General features: G+C 54.2%; 2 non-coding genes across 2 annotated transcripts; both read left to right on the plus strand.

Moving 5' to 3' along the window:
• Nucleotides 1-243: 243 nt before the first annotated feature.
• Nucleotides 244-325, plus strand: TRNAS-UGA. The gene has a single exon. It is a non-coding gene; the product is annotated as a tRNA-Ser (tRNA).
• A 3948-nt stretch (nucleotides 326-4273) lies between these two features.
• TRNAQ-CUG lies at nucleotides 4274-4345 on the plus strand. The gene has a single exon. It is a non-coding gene; the product is annotated as a tRNA-Gln (tRNA).
• Nucleotides 4346-13860: the final 9515 nt, after the last annotated feature.

The following is a 13860-nucleotide window of genomic DNA, read 5'->3' on the forward strand; positions in this document are numbered from 1 at the left end:
GGGGTAGCCGTGTTAGTCTGGATCTGTAAAAGCAGCAAAGAGTCCTGTGGCACCTTATAGACTAACAGACGTATTGGAGCATGAGCTACTGCACATGGCTAAGCAAACAGAACAAACCCCAAATCCCCCCTGTGCTTTGGGAGCCAGGTTTGTGGTGGGAATTCTGTAGTTCAGATGACTTCAAGCCTGGACATTGTGATTCTTTACCAGTTTCTCTGGCATGGGGGCAGTTTTGTACTCACAGCTGTGATGGCCGAGTGGTGAAGCTGTTGGAGTTGAAATCCAATAGGGTTCCCCTGCACAGGTTTGAATCCTGCTCACAGCGAGGCCTGTGTTTTAGCCCGTCGCTCACCCAGGCAATACCTCTGTACAACCCCCTGAGACACTCTCAATTCTCTCCCCAACCCAAGTAAATCCTGTTCTGCTCCTTTCCTAGAGATCCCTGGGACACCCCCTCGCACTGTGTCCCTGAGGGGTCAGGCAAACTCTTAGCGCCTGAAGCCTCTGCCACTCACCTGGTGCCCCATAGATGAGCCATAGCCCTGGTTCTGCTCCTCTCTCTAGGGTGCGAAAGGAGCTGAGTCAGCAAATCCATAGGCGCTACGGGGCTGCAGAACCAAGGGAGAAAAAATAGGTGCTCAGGGCCCACAGGCAGCCAGCTCCCCCCGCCCCACTACAGGCCTTGCCGACAAGCTCCTCCTCTTCCCCATCAGCCCCTCCCACCTGCCAGTGATCAGCTGTTCAGTGGGGTGCAGGAGGCGCTGGGCGGGGAGAGGGAGGAGCAAGATACAGGAAGAGGTGGGGGAGGGAGAGGAATGGGGCAGGAGGGGACAAGGGTGGGAGCTTGGGGGAAGGGGTGGAGTGGGGGCAGGGCCTTGGAAGGAAGGGGAGGAGTTGTTGCGGGTGGCCCTGATGGGAAGCACCTACTATCACAGTGACAATACAACTGACCAGCCTTGCGGGGGAGGCTGAGGGAGATCCGCACTCACCAGGTCTCTTCTCTCCCCCAAGGTGAGCCAGACACTGCTCTCTCCTGGCTCTCACTCTAGCAGCTGGACGCCAAGGAGCCATTTCCCCACAGGAAGTGCATTGAGTGCCCCTGTGGTGCTGGGGGGCTGGCGCTGCTGCTGCCTGTGGGGCTGGCAGGGGGGCCAATGTCTGCACAGACTCTCAGCTGCCAGGCCGGAGGGGGCACTTGGGACCTTACCAGACTGGCTCAGTGAAGACGGGGGGTTGACAGAGCAATACAGACGCTCTCCAGAGCATGGAGCAGCAGCCGCCCATGCAGCCAGGCAATGAGCATTTCCCAGGGCCTGGAGCCGAGAGACAGGCGGCAGCTGCTGTTCCAGCTCCTTGGGGTCAGGCCCTGTCAGCCAACAGCCACTTCTTACTGACCACAGCTAAGGGCATCGGGTTCCTCCGGTGGGGTGTGGAGGAGCCGTTCATTTTCCTGTCCTTTTTGTGTGCAACTGCTGACAAAAACATCCCAGACAGAAAAGCAACAGGCCAAAATACTGCCATGTATCTGCCAAAGTATCTCAGTTGGGAGAGTGTTAGACTGAAGATCTAGAAGTCCTTGGCTCAATCCCAGGCTTTGGCAGCCCCTTTCATCTCTCTTTGTGCAGGGGTGGCTTGTTTTCTGGGAGCACAGCAGTGCCTGCACCCAAGGTGAGTCCCTAAGCTTGGGCTCTGCAGTAGGAAAACATAGAATGGGCTTCTGCCCCTAGTTGGCCCACCTGCCCTTTAACAAGGAGAGATGGGAGCTGTCTTTCCCAATGTGGCAGGAAGAGAGTGAGGAAGGGCAGCCCTCAGGGATGGTGCCAGAGAGCTGCTGGGCAGTGACAGGCAGGGATTGGGGATGGAAGCTCCTCTGTGCAGCTGAGCAAGGGCAGTACCAGGGAAGGGGCATCTGTAAAAGTGACCCAGCAACACCTCTCCTCCTCTGGGCACCTAGAGCAGAGGCGGCTGGGAAGGGAAGGCTTAAAAGCCACAGAGCAACTGAGGTCAGGGCTAGAGGAGGGCAGGACCATGCCTACGTGTGGCCAGCAGACAGGCACAAAAACTCCCAGCCAGGCTGCTCCCTGCCATGCCAAACACCCACTTTCTTTGGCAAGTCAGGAAGGGCAAAGCCTAGACTGGAAGCACCTGGGGCTCATGTCCCAGCCTTTGTGACGCCCAACCCCCAACTCCTTCCCGGGGCTCTAGCTGACGGCAGAGCATTGGCCGGAGTGGCCAAGAAGAGGTTCCAGTCCTGCAAGGAGCAGGACGTTCAGCACAATGGTAAAATTGCAGAAACACAACCACCAAAGGACTTAAACCCTCAATCTTCTGATCCACACTCAGATGCCGTATCCATTAGGCCACATGGTAACATGAGAAAAACCCCTCCAAGCACTTCTTTGGAAAAGGCGACATTGTGTTTCTCAGGTCATCTGCTGAGGGGGCCGAGACTCTCTGGGCACAAGAAGTCGAGTTCCCAGTGACACGTGAGACTTAATTCTATGGGTCTAGGTGCAGGGTTTTGGCAGGGAGGCTCAGGCATGGGGGATTGGGGTGCAGCGGATGGACCGGCTGTCTAGGTGCAGAGATTCAGTCTCACTGAGGAGGAGGAGGAGGAATCCTGCTGACAGGCAGTGGCTGTGCAGAAAAAGAGGAGGGGTTCCTGGGACTTATTTTGCCTCTCGTTTGCCTGCCTGCTCACTCTTGTGCTGAACGGTGAAGATGGTCTCACCAAGCGCAGGTAGCTCAGCTGGTAGCATATCAGGCTCTTAATTCGAGGGTTCAAGCCCCTGTCTAGGCACTCAGGCTTTTAAGTTGCCTTGTGTGCCAGGAGCCAAATGATTCCTGGTGCTGTTCACAGCCACACAGGGATTCCCAGAAGCTGTGGCCATCTCCTGGAAAGGTTCCTTTCCTCAGGAATCAGGGGAGAGGCCACATCCACAGGAGCAGGCCTAGAACACACAGTCTCTGGCTGGCAGGAAGCGCTGTGGGTCCAGGTGCTGAGAAAGCTCAGAGGGGGAGCAGCGGAGATGGGGGGAAGGGAGACAGAGAAGCAATGAGGACAGAGCACAAGTGTACAGGGGGTTCAGGTCCGGCTATTGTGGGGAACTTCCCTGGTTTATACATGACCTTGGTGCAATTGGCCAGAGAAAGGATCTGAGTCCCCACCCTCTTACCCAGAGGCTGCCTGACCCCAAGGACGCTCTTTCTACTCTCCTGTGTGGCAGAGACCTCGTAACCCTGACAAGGCTGGGCCCAGGAATCCTGGGGGATTTGATGACCCCCAATCTTGCCATGATCACTTGAACAGAGCTACAGTGTCCCCACTCTGGGCACTTCCCTGACCCACTCCTCACTGCATGTGCTTCAAGCAAACACCATTTATTACCCAGCAATCAGTGTAAAACATAAGGAAAGATGGGAAAGGAAAACACGTCACCCTGTTCTGTGGCGCAGGGAGATCACAACCAGCGTCTCTGGAGGGTCAGGGCAGGTCACAGTCTCTCCCTCACATGTCCCAGGCCTCCTCCCCAGGCCCTGGCTGTGCTGCAGGGACACCACGGGCTGGACACTTGCTCTGGCAGAGTCCACATGCTCTAGATGACAGGCCCCTTGCTCCCAGTGTCAGCCCCCATGTAGGGGATATGATCCCCCCACCCCCAAAAGTCTGGCCTGCAAGATCTCTTGACGGGTGGCATCTCCTTGCACTGGGCCTTCTGCCCAGGGTCTCCCACGCTGCTCACTGCACCCACCTCCAGCCCCAGTGCTGCTGCGGCTCTGCCTCCAGCTCCCTGGGCTGCTCCTCTGGCTCCGCTTGCTGCAGCTCTTCTCCCAGCACAGATCTGCTCCCTGGGCAGCTTCTACGGCTCGTGCTGCTGCGGCTCGGCTCCCAGCACAGATCTGCTCTGGTTCTCCCCGGCTGGTGCAGCTCTGCTCCCCGGCTCTTCTCGGGCTCCTGCTCTCTCCTTAGCTCTGCCCCACTCTGGCCCAGGCAGTTCCAGCTCCCACGGAGGATGGGACCCCCTGGCCTGGTGACTCCCTCATTACACTGCCTGGCCTGTCAGTGCGGCTAACTTGGAGCTTTGGCCTCTCCCCATTGCCACTGGGGACTGTCAGTCTCAGGGGCCTGATTTCCCATTGGCCCTTCCCCCTTCTATTGGTGCTGGGAACTAGCCAACCAAAAACCCCACTAAGTTTTAGTAAGGGGCCAACAGTCCCTTACATGAGCCAGCCCCATGAGGGTCACCACTGTGCAGAGAAGGCAGCACAAGCTGGTCCCATGGTGTAACGGGCAGCACTCAGGACTCTGAATCCTGCTATCTGAGTTCAAATCTCAGTGGGACCTTGTGGTGAAGCCCTGGCGCTCCCAGTGCTCAACTTCCCTGTCTCCAGCTGTGCAAGAGCCAGTCTCCCCCCCCCCCCCTTCCAGCTGGGTGACTCACCCACTGGAGCCAGGTCTTGGGTTGTGATGGCCACAATGGGTTGGGGCTCTAGAACGTGTTACCCTGTGGTTTGACCAGGTGGTTGGGATTCTTGCTGCTTCACATGAGGCCCACAAGTTTGGCCATTTCACTTGCAGCGACATGTTACCTCTTGCCCACATGGCATTTAAAGGAAGGAGGGCCAGGGCCAGGCTTCATAGTCAGGGCTAGGCAGGAGGGAAGCAGAGTCCCAGGCTGGAGCCCAACACACTTCTCCTCTGGGCACCTGGAGCAGAGGCGGCTGGTGCTGACAGCTCCAAGGGAAGGCTTAAAAGCTACAGAGCAAATGAGGGCAGGGCCAGAGGAGGGGAGAACCATGCCTATGTGTGGCCAGCAGGCAGCCACAAAGACACCCAGCCAGCCTGCTCCCTGCCCAGGGGCGGCTCCAGGCCCCAGCACGCCAAGCACGTGCTTGGGGCACAAAGCCACTGGGGGCGCTCTGCTGGTCGCTGCAAGGGCAGAAGGCAGAGTTGCCTTCTGCGGCTTGCCTGCAGAGGGTCCGCTGGTCCTGCGACTTGGCAAGCCGCTGAAGGCAGCCTGCCTGCTGTGCTTGGGGCAGCAAAATGCCTAGAGCCGCCCCTGTCCCTGCCTTGCCAAACCCCCACTGAAGATGTGCTTAATCCACTCAGTGTGGGGAGAGGATGTGTGGTTGGGGGGAGGAAAAGCCTTGGGCTGCACTGGGGGAATGCAGAGCAAGGGTGACACCCTAAAAAGCTGCAGCAAATGGATGGACAAGTGGGGTGCATGGATAAAAGAGACTGCGAGCCTAAAATCTAAAAGGGGAGTGTGGGGTCTGGTGGTCAGAGCAGGGGTGGGGGGCAGGTTTGGTGGTCAGAATTCCTGGGTTCTATCTCCAGCCCTGGGAGGGGAGTGGAGGCCAGTGGTTAGAATGTGTGTCGGGGGGAGAGCAAATATTGGGACAGTCCCGATAAAATCAGGACATCTGGTCACCCTACGTCAGGCTTCAAGTTGAGAATCATTTCCCCTTCCCGCTCTGTGGGAGGGGAGACTTTTAAACACACTCTCTGTGCGACTGCACATGGCTAAGCAAAGAGAACAAACCCCCAATCCCCCCTGTGGTTTGGAAGCCAGGTTTGCGGTGGGAATTCTGTAGTTCAGATGACTTCATGCCTGGGCATTGTGATTCTTTACCAGTTTCTCTGGCGTTGAGGCATTACTGTGCTCACAGCTGTGATGGCCGAGTGGTTAAGGTGTTGGACTTGAAATCCAATAGGGTTCCCCAAATACGGGATCCTGCCTTTAAGTGCGTAGGGGCTGGTTCTCTGAGGGGCTGGACACCTGCAGTGCCCACGGACTCCAGATGCAGCTGTGGATGCAGTTGGAACAAATTCCCTGCAGTCCTGTAGTTCAAAGAGAGAAACTGAGGTACCCAAAATTAGGCCATTGTTGTAAATTGAGGCCTTTCCGCCTTGCCCGTTAACAGCAGTAGGTGGGCTAAGGCTCCTTGTGAGTCACTGTTTATACTGGATCACGGCTGACCTGGGCCTGGTCGTAAGCAGAGGCCTGGTAGTGAAAGGTCCTGATTCCATCCCCGGCATCCAGAGGCAGATGGTCCCTGAGGGATGTAACAACCCTGGGGAATATTTTACACTCACGATCTTTCCCACGGGCTGGGCAATTCCACAGTCTCATTCACAGGGCTGAGAACCTAGGGTTAAGTTGCACAAAGTGAAACTAACGGAAATGTGCCCCCTGCTCTGCACACTGTGCAGTGCTGCCCTGGGGAGATGTGGCTTTAAGCTGGTGTCCAAGCCCCTTCCCACTCTCAAGAAGGACTGGGCCAAAAGAGATCTGATGAGGTTCAACAAGTGTTAGGATTTTTCTCTCTCTAGGCCGATCTGATCAGAAGATCTCGGGGAGCCTTACAGTTTATCTCCTGCTGAGTCCCCCTTTTAAGCCCAGCTATCAGAGCTGACTTTAATGAACTCCACACACACACAACTATAAAATAAACAACAACACTTTATTTGCTAAGGGGAGAGGAAGGAAGGGAAAGGGGACTGGATTAATGATTCTGGAGATTCAGAACAACACACAGGCACACACATGCGCTTATAATACAAGATGTTCTTCTACCTTTACAGACGTCAGCAATGAAGGGGTTGCAGGATCCAGATGACAGAAGCCAGCGGTGAACACCGACCGTGGTCGACAGATGAAACAGACAGGTACGTATCCCTATCTTAACTCCCACCCTAACCCGCTTTGCGTCGTCCCAAGTGCACGATTGATCTAACTAACCAGACCAGGTCCGTGTATGCAAGTTTGCTTTCCCAAAACAACAACCAACCAACCAACCCCAACTTAATTAGTAAGTAGCTATTGCAGGCCCATAGCCAGTGCCAAGATTGTACCGCACTAGGAGAGAGAGCAGCCACCTGCACCTCTGATGGCTCAAGAGCCAGTGCCCCTGGCCCCTCCCCTCATTGGTCTCTGTAGGGAGCTGTTGCTGGGCAAGGTCAGATTCCTGCTCTTCCCACTTTCCCACCTTTTCTAGGTACTGAGGACCACGAACCTGACCCCCAATGGAGGTCGCCTTGTCCTTTTACCAACCCAAAATGGCCTTTTGAGTTACAGAACTTATTTTAACTTTCGTACAGAATAATTTGGCAAACATGTAAACTGAAATTAACAACAGCCCTCAATACACATCAGAGGATCCACATGGGAGAGCGCCCCTCTGAGTGCTGTGAGTGTGGGGAACTGTTCCGTCCGAAAGCAACCCTAATGACACAGCAGGCAGCCATACGGGAGAGAGACCCTCTCAGTGCTGTGAGTGCGGGAAAGGCTTCAGTGTGAGCTCAGCCCTCACTGTACGCCAGAGAATTCACATGGGAGAGAGACCTTATCGATGCTGAGAGTGCAGGAAAAGTTTCACCTGGGGCCCACACCTTACAAGACATCAGGGTGTTCACAGGACAGCGACGCAGCGTAGAAACTCTGTGTAGGGCAGAGAAGAGACTTTTTAAAAAAACACATTTACTAATTCCCACATAGTGACCTTTTGGGTTGTTTGCACCATTTGTATCATTCTGTTCTCTCATCTGCCTCGTGTGTCGCACACTCGTGCCTTTTACAGGTCGCCCTTCTCTGGGGTGGATCCTGTGCTCCTTGCGCCCAACTCCTTTCTCCTGTGAGTCATCATGGGAGTGTTGCCCCTCCTGGCAAGGAGTTTCCATCAGCCCCAGGTGGGGAAATTGGGGTGACCACAAGTAGCCTCACAGAGTGAGAAAGGACCTGGGCTTTGTCTTCTGCTCTAGGATTTCCCTTGGAGTCGGCGTGCTCGAGGTAGCTATCGTGATGTAAACACACCGCTCTGTTTGCAGTGCTGACATCGCCCAGGCACAGGGGTTGGGGTTAGCTGGCATCTTCCCCTTTGGCCTGTCCTAATGGACACCCATTTTCCTGGTCTGGACAATCCCTGAGCATCACGTTTATACTGTCACCCCAGTAGCAGAGCGATTGTTAGTCACCAAGTTCCCTCTTTGCTGGCAAAATGTCTCCTTCCCAGTTGTGCTCACGCTGGTACAGGTCGTGCTGGGCATTTTTCTTTTTTACCATTTTCCTTATTTAAAATGCATTTCCATATAACAAGGAGGAGCAGGAGTGGGGCAGATGTACCATTTCAGCCTCTGTGACGCCGGAAGGAAATGGGGCGAGTCGCAGGGATTCCCTCCTTCCCCATCACCATCACTATATCTGCTGACTCCAACAGCGCTGGCCTATGTCTGAGGCACAGTAGAGTTTATCCACCCGTATTTTGTCCCTCCCCCTCCCAAGAGTCTCTGCACTTAGTATCAATTTGATCCTGTATCCAACTCATTGGAGCTGGAGTTGAAAGTGTCCCGGGTCTGGGTGGGGGATTCCAATGGTGCAGGAGGGTGCTCGGGCCGGGAGAGAGGACTCTTCCCAGCTGTCTCACCCTGCAGCGGCACCCAGGCTGGGGGGGAGAGGCACCTCCCCCCCGTATCAGCTGCAGGGCTGGGGCCACAGGATAGGCGCCTCTCCTTGGCAAGGCCAGGGCTGGGTTCAGGTCTGGGCAAGGGCAGCTCAGGCACAGCTGGGTTCGGGCAGGTTGGAGGCTGGGATAGATTGGGGCTCAGGGAAGGGTGCCCCTCCCCTAGCCATGGCAGGCCCCCGGCTGGGTTGTCTGAGTGCCCATACGGCGCTAAGAAGGCTGCTGCGCGGCTGTGCAGCTTGCAGGGAACTCAGGCTACTTGTTCTGTACTGTAAGTGTAAGTGCTGTTACTTGGAGGAAGAAAAATCTGTTGTTTTTTCACATGTATTGGAAGTTGAAAACTTGGTTTACAAGCACGGCCTTAATCACGGAGACACTCCCGACACCCACACACTCCTCCTTGTGTCTGCTTTGTGCGGTTAGACTTGAAGCCCCTTCCCCTAGGAGCTGTGTCTCACGCTGTGTGTGTCTAATACAGCACCGAGCGCACTAGCGCCTCAGGCTATGGTGCAGCCTCTCAGGGCCGTCCTTACCCACACGCAAAGTACACAGCTGTGTGGGGCACCAGGAAGTTTGGGGCACCACGTTTCCTGGTGCCCTGCGCAGCTGCGTGTTGCTCCAGCCCCTGCTCTGGCTCTTCCGCAGGCCCCCGCCCCTGCTCCCCCCCACTCCCCTCAGGACTCCAGAAGCGGCCGGGCTGCCCTCACCCATAAGTAGCGCGACCCGGCCCCGGCCTGCCCCGCTCCCCGACTCCAGCCGCGCCGTCGGTGAGTGCTGGGGGACGGTTCCCCCCGTGCCCAAGCCTGGGAGCCGGGGGAGCAGAGCAGGCTGGGGCCAGGTCACTCCACTTCCCACAGAAAGTAGCCAGACCCCATCTCCCATGGAGGTCTGGGGCGGAGCCCCACACAGACCCCCCATAGGGCACCAAAATCGCTCGGGACAGCCCTGCAGCCTCTGGCTGCTACGGTGTCAACAAGAATCCTGCTAGCAACAGGACCAATGACTGTTCAGTCAGAGCAGACGCTCCACGGGCAGGAAACCCCCAGAGCTCAGGCTGAAGGGATACAGTGTGGGGGGATTGGGGCAGAGAGAGCCTCTCTCGTCCCCACACAGGACAGTGAGGTGGATGTAGGGCGGAGAGGGGATGAGCCGGGCTTTAGGGCTCCTTATCTCTGTGGCCTCTGTTGACATCCCTGGCTCACTTGCCTGTGCCCAGCGTTGTCATCACAGCAATTGAGAGACGCTGCCCCTCCCCCCATCATTCTTCTTGGGGGGTCATTCTTGGCCCTTTAGAGTTCGGGGGGTGTTCACAGGACACTTGTAGGCCAGCTCGGGTCTCTCTCTGGCTCTGATGCAGGGAGCTCACAGTTCTCAGCCTCAGCTGTCTGGCTCTGAAAAGCAAACCCGGCAGCCTCCCAGCTCTTCCCCCACTCCTGAGTATATCTCACATCTCTGCAGGCATCAGGCAGTAACTTCATTCCCTGTCTCAGTCTCTGCCTCTCAGTGTGAGAATCCAGCTTGGATACTCAGTGTTTCTGCTGAGAGAGATCGATAATTGCCATTGTTGAAACAATCTCATGACACGGGGATAGACAACGGTTGAAGTGAAATAAGATTGAAAAAAGGCTCTTCAGGCAAATGATGGTTTGTCTTGTGAAGTCCTCAACAAATCTGAGCTACATCCTGTCAAACTAAGCTAATATCAAAGTATGTGACCAAACAGCCTTCACCAAGAGAGAAAATCCACAATTCAGGATGGGCAATAAAACGCTTGCACATTCATAAATTGAAATCTCAGAAAATCTTTTAAGACTCAAAATCGGGGAAATAAATTTACCCTTTTTCTTATGAAGTAGCTAAACCTGCTTCACTATTCATCTCATTATTTGGCTGTATTAGTTACAAAAGTTTTAGCATCATTATATTAAAAGAAAGAGAGAGAAAAACCCCAAACGACCCATCTACAAATGCTCTGAACTAGCCTAGAATAAGTCCAGAAGCAATTTTCTGAATAGCTGGAACCAGGGCTATAAGATTGGACAGGTCACTCTGTGCTTTGAGGTTCAGTGGGAATTCCCTGCCCACTCCCACGTTTGACATTTTCTTCTCCAACCCTCCAGAGACCGACTTAGGATCATAGAAGAATAGGGTTAGAAGGGACCTCAGGAGATCATCTAGTCCAACCCCCTGCTCAAAGTAGGATCAACCGCAACTAAATGATCCCAGCCAGGGCTTTGTCAAGCTGGGCCTTAAAAACCTCCTAGGTAACCCATTCCAGTGCTTCAACACCCTCCTCGTGAAATAGTGTTTCCTAATATCCAACTCAGATCTTCCCCACTGCAACCTGAGCCCATTGCTCCTTGTTCTGTCATCAGGTACCACTGAGAACAGCCGAGCTCCATCCTCTTTGGAACCCCCCCTTCAGGTAGCTGAAGGCTGCTATCAAATCCACCCTCACTCTTCTCTTTTGCAGACTAAATAAGCCCAGTTCCCTCAGCCTCTCCTCATAAGCCATGTGCTCCAGTCCCCCCTAAACCCTTTTTGTTTCCTTCCACTGGACTCTCCAATTTGTCCATAGCCTTTCTGTAGTGGGGGGCCCAGAACTGGATGCAGTACTCCAAGGGTGGCCTCACCAGTGCCGAATAGAGGGGAGTAATCACTTCCCTCCATCTGCTGACAGTGCTCCTACTAATGCAGCCCAATATGCCATTGGCCTTCTTGGAAACAAGGGCACACTGCTGACTCATATCCAGCTTCTCATGCACTGTAATTCCCAGGTCCCTTTCTGCAGAACTGCTGCCTAGCCAGTCGGGCCCTAGTCTATAGCAGTGCATGGGATTCTTCCTTCCTAAGTGTAGGACTCTGCACTTGTCCTTGTTGAACCTCATCAGATTTCTTTTGGCCCAGTTATATGCTCTGGGGCCTGGAGGGAGAGCCCGTCTCCCACCACCCCATGTCCCCGAGGGGTGGGTTGTGTGACTGCTTTCCTCTGAAAAGTCAGCTGCACAGTTCACTCTCTGAGGCTGAGTTCCAGGCTGGTGGGCTGAGGGAGTGTTGGGGGCAGGGAGAGATTGAGTCAGCCCCTCTGTGTGGGGCGTCCATCCCCAAGTGACCAGCATGAGGACGTTCCTGCGCTAACAACATGACTTCCCCAGGGTGCTCCTGGGCACAATCACCTGCTGAGAGGGTTGCTCAGGGCTTTGGTTCTCTCCCACTGGAGCTTTCCTAGACATTTTCCATCTTCTTCAAAAGGCCTTTCCCTGTTTTCCTTTCCTGGAGCCCCCTCTAAGCCAACATCCCTGGTGCTCTCTAGGGCAGGTCTATGCTTTCCTCACCTGCAAAACTCCGGCTGTGAACAATTGGAACAGCTTGTTCAGTGAGAGGTGCCTCTTCGACCCCTTTGTCTCTGAGGGCACTGGGCAGGCTGCCTTCTGCTGCGCGGCATGAGTTCATCTCAGCACCTCCCTTTGCTGCTGGAGACACGCCGCTTCCCTCTACTGCCGGGGTGTCAGAGAGACTTTCTCTGTCTCCCTTAGTAGCTTCTGGGATTTCCCCCCTTCTCCCTGGGATCTCAACACAAAGATGCATTTTGGCTGCGGGTGATCACTTCCACACCCTGAGCAACATAAAAAAATAATTCCCAATAAGCATGTCAGCGGGGAAGTCGTCCACCGCCCCCACTTGTCAATCACTTTGTAAACCATCATCTTCTGTGTGCACCATGGCTAAAGGGACAAAACGCCTAGATCGTCTTCTTAACCCAAGCTCTGCCCTTGCGCCAGGCGACGGGTCAGATTTTGGAAACACACTCGACTTAACCAGAGAATTTGTGTCCCTGTATCTTTCCATCCTGTTCCTACTCTGTCATGAATTTACCAGCCGTAATAGGCGTCAGCTCTATCTCTGCAGAGCCAACCCTCTCAAACCCTTTCAAGTAATCCTCAGGTGCCTCTGGGGTTTCTGTGCTGAGGACAGTGAATGAATGTGAACTGGCTGAGGCTTGTTTTTTCTCAGCTCAGGGCCCTGATTTCTCTGGTGCGCTGGGTAGTTCCACTGATCACACTTCCTCAGGCTCTTCCCTGACTGGAGATTTGTAATGGGAATTACTAGGAGAGGAATGATCCTGGGGAAGTCAGTGCCCAGCCTCCCAACCCTGCTCCTTTGGCTTTGTTTAATGAACAGATGAAAGATAAGAGCATTGTACTCAATACGTTCAGTGTTCATACAATCTCGGTGCACACTGGATTTGAAAAGTTGTCCTTCTTCATCCACGAGTGTCCATTTGGAATCAGAGGATTCATAATGCCCCATGGGCTACTTCCCTGTGATACACAGGGTCACACACATCGTGGTGAATAGGACAGATGACTAAGTAATCACAGTGGGTTTCACCCCCGTGGGATCACCTGTAAGGATTTTTCCTTCCTTTAAAGAGGGCAGGACCCAAACCCCATTCAGAAGACGTGGGGAATCTTACAGTAAATTTTTCCCACCTGGTCCCCTTTGTAAAGCCCGTCTATGGGAGCTTCCCTTAGCACAAGAAAATAAGGCCACGCAGTGGTAACCACACAAACAAGACTTTATTTCCTATGGGGAAAAGGGCTAGGATAGGACAGAGAAGGGGCAGATTAACAAAAACTTTAACTCTGGAAATGCTCCACTCTCCCAAACAGTTACACCCAGGGGGTAATGTTGATGTTCTCTCTCTTCTCTTGCAAGGACAGTGGTGGATGGCTGCTGCTCTCTTGACATTGGACGTTAGGGATGGACTTCGATGCTGGACACAGGAACGGGTGAGTAGACCTAACTAAAACCCCTCCCTATCCCTCTTTGCGTCGTCTCTGCCTGGATGTTAGACCCTATCTACGCGGATTCAATCCGTGCGTGGGTGTGTGCTTCCCATCCCAAAATAATAGAGCACATGGCAAAAGGTCACCACATTCTTTTCCCAAGTCCAAGATGGCCACCTTATAGATAACGGAAAAGGTACATGCCTTTCTTCCCTTCTTTTACTAAAATTTGGCAGGGGCAACTAGCATTTTACAACCTGGAGACTGGATTTGACCAATCGGGGAATGAACGGGGACAGGGTGACCCATCTCGCAGGGGGTTTTGTATCCCCTCTGAGAACTCCTCCGTCTGTCCTCTACCAACTGAAGTGGGCGTCATCCCTGTAGGACCACCCCGAGAGGGGATTTGACCAAACATGGAAGTAAGGTAGCGGAGTGACCTGCCCGCAACAGGATCCCGTGGTCCATCTAAAAAGCCCTCACACCACCCTCTACCAATTGTCGATGGTTTCACTCCCACCTTGGGCCATCACAGAAGGAAACATGTACCAATCAGAACAGATATAGCCCGAAGGTCGAGGCCATGATTTCCGCAAAACACATCCTTGGA

This window comes from Mauremys mutica, chromosome 6 (assembly GCF_020497125.1).
Source record: "Mauremys mutica isolate MM-2020 ecotype Southern chromosome 6, ASM2049712v1, whole genome shotgun sequence".
NCBI classification, from domain to species: Eukaryota; Metazoa; Chordata; order Testudines; family Geoemydidae; genus Mauremys; species Mauremys mutica.